The sequence below is a fragment of the Bombina bombina genome, chromosome 6 (genome assembly GCF_027579735.1).
Source record: "Bombina bombina isolate aBomBom1 chromosome 6, aBomBom1.pri, whole genome shotgun sequence".
Classification (NCBI taxonomy): Eukaryota; Metazoa; Chordata; class Amphibia; order Anura; family Bombinatoridae; genus Bombina; species Bombina bombina.
This window is the reverse complement of record NC_069504.1, coordinates 1,121,379,524-1,121,386,494: the sequence shown is the minus strand read 5'-3', so window position 1 is coordinate 1,121,386,494 and position 6,971 is coordinate 1,121,379,524.

The window sequence follows — 6,971 nt, the reverse complement described above, 5'->3', positions numbered from 1 at the left end:
ATTGTACAAGACAAGTTTAAAAGACAATTATTTCTAATCGAGCGGCTGCTGTCCAAATCGTGTTTTCACTAACTGCGGCAATCTATATATTAGGGCATTATGAAACATTATGCATGCGCATAACGAACAGTGAAGACCGTGATGCCAATATAATGACGTAGAGAGTCGGTGGTTCTGCTCTCAGAAACTAATTGCCGGGGGCGGAGCAAGGAGCGATAACGCTCAGTAAGTCCCATCTTAATTTATTAGAAAAGCTTTGAATTTTTTTTTTTTTAAAAGTAATTGTTAGTTAGTACATACTGTAAGAATAAAAATGTACTTTTAAAGGGCTATAACTTTACTATCACTTTAAGGAGTTATCTGAAAATAATCAAATAAAAAAATAATCTGGCTGATGGTAAACAGATGAACAATAAACAGCAATGATATTAAGGTTGTGTAAGCTATACAACAATATGTAAAGTATTTAATAGGTTATATGAAGAAATATATAGCAATACTATAGTCAAATAATATATATACTCCGGGACCTATAAACAGTAGGTACTTTTTAAGCAGTCAGAGCAATTAAAACTTAGGCAAGGTAGTGTACTTAAGTCATATTTACCCATTTACTCACTACCCTAGTGGGTAAAAACTTATATGTCCAGTTCCAGCATATGCTAAGCAATACTAAGACATTATCTTCTATCAGAACAGTACTATTATATCTAAATCACCTAGGTTAAATGGACTGCTTTCTGACAAATAGGAAGGTATCTTATCATAAACATACAAACTGTGGTGGAAGAATATAGTGTGAGAAGTAAGTACGTTTGTTTTAGAGCATACTACTGGCATAAGCCATTAATGAAATTTAGGTGATCAACAAGTGAGCAGAATGGTTTATTTTAGCATTGCTAAATGTTTGGGCATAATTATAGGACATATCATAACGTAGTTTATCAGAGTAACATATTATCTCAATAGGTTATGTCCCTGTTGAAAAATATTGCAAAATAAGAAAAGTAAGGCGATATAGAGCCACCATGTTAGACACTTATGTCAAGAGTGTCACCATTACTGAGTCTGCTCGTAACTATGAAGAATTCACTTATACCTACTCTAATCTAGATTAAAATAGCACCTCCATTATTAGTTCTGGAACATGAGGCGGTATATTCCCTTTGAGAGACAGCATCTCTTAGATAAATATGGAACTCTGATGCCGTCTCACCCTGTTCATAAGAAGCTTAGCCCACTCCAGTTTCCAGAAAGGGGCTGAAGACTCGTAGCGGTGCAATGAAGGTAAGAAGTGAGAAACAGGGCAGACATCCCCATAAGCTTATATAGAACATTTGGTCCCCTTTGTGTCTTCCGTGCATTCTCCTCCCTTAATGGCGGGGAGATCCTGGTCACTGTCTCATCTTCCGAGGCAGGAAACAAGCTGTCAAGGCAATATCGCTCGTGTAAGCTCACCGATGTGCAGAGTGATCTCTCTGGTGCATAATCTGCATTGGCAGGTTGTAATGTTGACTTCCTTAGATCTTGGAGAGCTAAGTCAAGAGAACTTCTGAGATCAGCCGCTTGTAAAGTAATAGCCAGTGAGAAATAGAGTCCACTGGGAGGTGTTGGAGCGGTGCAACCATCGGGGAGGATCTTTGATCTAGACTCCAATGCTTGCATTGGATCCAGGAGAAATATCTCTTTTATCAGCCAGTGAGTTGTCTCAAGCTAGGGCACTGAAAGTTCTGTGGCCAAATCCTCCGGTGTGTAAAAGATTGAGGGATATGAGACACTCTGCATCTGTTGGGGAATGTGGGTAGGGACGCTGTTTACTATAGTTGATCGGGGCCGTATGTTCTCAGCATTAGCACGGTGGACTGTTTTATCATGTTCAGTCACACCCTGTGGTGGTAACGTATCTTCACTCGGTAAGGGTGTGCCGCTCATGTATAGAAAGAGCATCTTACTTTCGGGGTTCCCATTCCAACAACCAGGCTCTGAGGCTGTCTCATGCTCGGGGTGGAACTTGGAGTTAGGGTAGAAGCTATGCATCTCACCATCCGCTACATGTTCTCCCAGTCACACACATATTGCCATGTTCAGTGCAGTGTCCGATATCTGTTGGGATCTTATTTTGGACTTTGGAGCACAATTATTACCCAACTCTTTTGTTAAGTGGTCAGATAGGCATTTAAGCTGATCATCAAGTAATCTGGCAATAGCCACTAGAACCATTGTTTCCTCAGGGTCCATTCTGAAATAATATATAGCTGTAGCGAGCCGTGCAACAGTGGTGCAGCGATTTGTGAGGACAAAAGAGGCTTCAGATATAGGGGAAGGCCTCAAAATGTAAAGTCCGGTACTGAGGGCTGGGGAGCCACACTGCAATCCAAAGCCCTATCTCTTGGGTCAAAGCGTCTTCAGTTAAGCCTCATTAGATTTCTTAAAATCACATTTTCAGCCCAAATTGAAGAAAAGGTAGGCAAGGTCTCAGGAGCTGAAGCTCAGTGCAACCAGTATCCGCTGCCCGGAAGTCCCCAGTCATACATTAATTTTTACATGCACATGTCTTACTTTTCAATTAAGGTCAGCCTTTTGTGGAAATATAATTACTGAGATAATCTGCAATGGATCATATTACAGAATGAGACATATCAAGCAGATGTGGATAAAGGAAGAAAAACATATTTTGGGACAAGTAAAAGGTATATTTTCTTTGTAAAATTAGTATAATGACAGAATGTAAATTTAGCCCTGCACAACCGGGTGACTCAGACGTACAGCTAGCACAAGACAAAACACAAATATACAGGTCTCTCTAAAATTAAAATGTAGTGTAAGACATAGCCCCCCCAGAATTACCCAAAAGAATAAAGAAGTCACTACTAAGGAAGCAGGAGTCTTTGTTTTATTAAATTGCTTGAACTATGACAAAAATATTGTTTATAAAAGAAAAAACCTAATTCTACATAAACATGACATGATTTAACTTTTCTAAAGCAAATAAATCTACTGCAAGTCGACCATAAACTTCCTTTTTTAATAAGTGTTCTGGAGGATTGCACAGTATCTAATACGCGCTGAAGTAATTGAATTCGCTACTTTGATTTTTAAGGAAATTTGAAATTATTATGCACACATTTCCTTAAGTGGTACATGTTATCAACAAATATTACTCGCATATCTGTAAAACTTGATTTAGTTTCTGTACACGCATCACATTTTGTAGGCTCAGCTTGAACGTCCAGGATCTCATCCTTTTTCACATCTGCAAACTTTAAACAATGGGTTAATGTCATATATGTATTCATTTTAAATAATTTTAATAGTCTTTAAAATAACCTTTCTCAGAAGACACTTGTGCCTTATCAAAAGGTTGCTTTTTGTCAATTAATATGTACAATTTCTCAAAAAAAGTTACATCTTAAGAATTCTCTGAAATTATACATTTTATGAAGTTTGCAAATAATGTTTCTCCTTAATATACATTGCAGGTATGACTTTCTTTAATAATAACCTCATGCATAGTTGTTTTGCAAATGAGTGAGTTGCATTTAGAAATAAGTTAGGGTTAATTTTCATTAATAGAGCACCACTCTGGTGCAATAGAGTTTTGTTCCATTATTACCAAAGTACAGTAGAAGCTGAACTTCCCCCATCTCCACTCTCTTTCTTGCCTCCACCTGGGGGATTCAAGGAGGGTGAAGCATCAATCCACAAGTTACACTTAGGGTGGATGCTGGAGGATCGGCGGTTCTCTGTACCAATCCTTTGGTATCCACCCCAAGTGAAACTCATGGATTGATGCTTCCCCACCCCCCCTTGAATCCTCCAGAGAGTCGAGATTGGGGAATTTCAGCTTCTACAATACTTTGGCTATAACAAACAAAAAATCTACAGCATGATTTGCTGGCAGTGGTGGTCTGGTAATGGAAAAGTACCCTAAATTATAGACATGTGCGAATTCGGTTCGGTCCGAATCGAAATTCAGACGAATTTTGCCAAATTAGGAATTCGGATCGATTCGAATTTCCGAATTGCGGCAGTGCCGAATCTACCGAATAAATCCGAATCGATTTGAATTTATTCGGATGGATTCGAATGGATTCGGATGGCCATGTATTACACTAGTATTGTACAGTATACTAGTGTAATACACAGCACATCCCGCTTAACAGTGCCGAAATTCCGAAAAATCCGAATCGATTCGAATCGAACCGAATTTCACACGAATCCGAAAGAATCCGAATGAATCCGAAACGAATTCATTCGATTTCTTCCGAATTCGAATCGATCCGAACCGAAATTCGAATCGGTCCGAATCAAACCGAACCAAATTTTTTGTGGCTGCACATGTCTACTAAATTATTTGTTAGTAGGATATAGGTAGTATTGATTAGGTAGCAATTCATACATATTAGTAAATGGTTAAGAGTTAAAAGCAAGTAGTTCATATATAATAAAAAATAGTTAATAGGTGAGATTTGCAAATAGTTAATTGGAGTTCCTAGGTAGTAGGATATACACTCACTGGCCACTTAATTAGGTACACCTTGCCAGTATTTTTATTATTACTATTCTTTATTTATAAAGCATCAACAGATTCCGCAGCGCTGCCCAAGGGTACAAGGATAAAAGTACAACAGAGAAGCAATACAATAAAAGACAACATTTTACAGACAAATACAGGGGGAATTGAGGGTCCTATTCCCATGGGAACTTACAATCAAGATGGGTAGGAGGATGGGAAATAGGAGGTGGGGACTGCAAAAGTGAGAAGGATATTAGTGAGTAGATAGATGAGGGCAACTGTTAGGTAAGTGAAGTTCATTTGTTAATGAGTCGGGTGATAAGCTTCCCTAATCAAAAAGGTCTTTAGGGAACGTTTAAAGGAGGAGAGGTTAGGGGAAAGTCTGGAATGATAGTGTTGTGTAGAAGAGGGTGCTATACAGCTAACACATAAATAAACTAAAAATCAAAATCCAAAAAGTATCTTAAATATATTTAATATCTAAAAGTAAGTATAAAACAAATCACATATTTCAAAATATCAAAATAAACAATGTGATCCTAGATAGGGACGTCTCCCTATAGGAATAAAGCACCATAAAAACATGTGATAAAAGGGGATGATATTGTATATCACAGTCTCTTGGAAAGGCCTTATGTGACTTAGTACGAGACAAAATAAACCCTGGTTTTAAGAACAATACTGGTTCCTCAAGCTTAACAAGTGCTTTTGTATTTCAAATATAGTTAATCAAAGTGTTCCGGTGTATAATAGGGTACAGTTAGTTAAGGGAAAGTCTGACAGCTCGAGGAAGTGCGTTCCAGAGGGTTGGTGCTGCACAAGAGTAGTCCTGTAGTCTAGAATGAGAGGAGGTGATGGTAGAGGACATACGGAGGAGGTCATTATTGCATCTTAAGATCTAGTACCGGGCTGGAACCGCTTTTGCCTTCAAAACTGTCTTAATTATTTGTGGCATAGATTCAACAAGGTGTTGGAAATATTCCTCAGACATTTTGGTCCATATTGACATGATAGCATCTTGCAGATACTGCAGATTTGTTGGCTGCACATCTATGATGCAAATCTCCCTTTCCACCACATCGCAAAGGTGCTCTATTGGATTAGATCTGGTGACTGTGGAGGACAGTGAACTCATTGTCACGTTCAAGAAACCAGTTTGAGATGATTTGAGCTTTGTAACATGGTGCATTATCCTGCTGGAAGTAGCCATCAAAAGATGGGTACACTGTAGTCATAAAGGGATGGACATGGTCAGCAACAATACTCAAGCTGGCCGTGGAATTTAAGCTTTACTCAATTGGTACTAAGGGGCCCAAAGTATGCCAAGTCAATATCCCCCACACTATTACACCACCACCAGCAGCCTGAACTGTTGATACAATTCATGTTGTTTATGCCAAATTCTGACCCTACCATCTGAATGTCGCAGCAGAAATCGAGACTTATCAGACCAGGCAACATTTTTCCAATCTTCTATTGTCCAATTGTGGTGAGGCTGTGCAAATTGTAGCCTCAGTTTCCTGTTCTTAGCTCACAGGAATGGCACCAGGTGTGGTCTTCTGCTGCTGTAGTCCATCTGATTCAAGGTTTGACATGTTGTGCATTCAGAGATGGTATTCTGCATACCTTGGTTGTAATGAGTGGTAATATGAGTTACTGTTGCCTTTCTATAATCTCGAACCAGTCTGCCCATTCTCCTCTGACCTCTGACATTAACAAAGCATTGTTGTCCACACAACTGCCACTCAACATATTTTCTCTTTTTTGGACCATTCTCTGTAAACCCTAGAGATGGTTGTGCGTGAAAATACCAGTTGATAAGCAATTTTTTTAAATACTCAGACCAGCCCATCTGGCACTAACAACCATGCCACGTTCAAAGTTACCATTCTGATGCTCAGTTTTAACTTCAGCAATTCGTCTTCACCACAGCTAGATGCCTGAATGTGATTGGCTGATTAGCAATTTGTGTTACCAAGCAATTGTACAGGTGTACTGAATAAAGTGGCCAGTGAGTGTAGGTCTTAATAGTTAATATTTTGCTTAACCTCATCCTTTGTTATTTATTTCTGCTCAGATATTTTTTCATCTATGTAAATATAATTCTTTAATCAAAGTGTTAATTACCACAAATCCGCATTCACAAATAAATAGTGGCTTATTTATTTACATAGAAGTGAATTATATATGCTATATAGTAAATGTAAAGAAAAAAAACCCTTTCAAGATTAGCTTGTTGATTACATTAACGTATTTGTGTGTGCGCAATGTGAATATGTTTGGAACATTGTTCACTCGCTCGAAATAAATCTCTTTAAATGTGTTTGTAATATTTATTTTCATGCGTACATGAAGTGTTCTGAGTAACCCATGTTTCAGGGTGGGCATATGGTAAAAGAGGGGGAAATCAGTTCTTGGTTAGAACCAGACATGCTGAGGAAGGAATCCCAGTATG